This window comes from Neophocaena asiaeorientalis, unplaced genomic scaffold, assembly GCF_003031525.2.
Source record: "Neophocaena asiaeorientalis asiaeorientalis breed wild unplaced genomic scaffold, Neophocaena_asiaeorientalis_V1.1 scaffold762, whole genome shotgun sequence".
Classification (NCBI taxonomy): domain Eukaryota; kingdom Metazoa; phylum Chordata; class Mammalia; order Artiodactyla; family Phocoenidae; genus Neophocaena; species Neophocaena asiaeorientalis.
The window spans coordinates 665,760-666,409 of NW_020175828.1; positions in this window are offsets into that span (position 1 = coordinate 665,760).

Here is a 650-nt window from a genome sequence, read left to right on the forward strand (position 1 = left end):
TCCAGGGGTATCCAAGGGGCTCTTGGTGCTGGTGGGTGGTAGTCCCCTGCTCAGTGGGGCATCCAAGGTGGGGACCTGCTCCTACGTGGACGACTCTGGGGGCTGATTGTGGGATGGTGCTTTGTCCTCTTATGGGAGTAGATTCAAATGCAGTTAAGATTAGATGTAAGGTCCCCAGGCTCAGGTAGGGCCACGGGAATGTCAGTGTGCATCAGTGGTTGGCCTTTGCCCGGCTTGGAGTCCAAGGAGACCTTGGTTTTAAGGTTCCTAGGTGGGTCAGGGCACACGGGCCTGTGACTGCTCTGCAGGGAGCCCACTGAGAGGTTGCATGGAGGTGGGCAGGGGGCCCAGGAGCTCTCCCTGTGAGTCAGCGGCTGGCCTTTGTGGAGCAGGAAGTCCAAGGTGCAGGCCCTGGATCTGGGGTCCGGCGGTGGTCCAAGGCCGACCGGTGTCCCAGTAGGGGGTTGGCGGCCACCCTCTGACCGGCGCGGAGCTGGAGGCCCGGCCCGGCGCCTGTCGGGGGCGCTCCGCCGGCCTGTGCGGAGCCGGTTTGCGACGCTGGAGGTCTGGGAGGGGCAATCTCCGGCTGGGTGGGGGTCCGCTGTGCTGCGGTTCCCGGCGCCCGATCCCTCGCTGCTGGACGGGGCCGC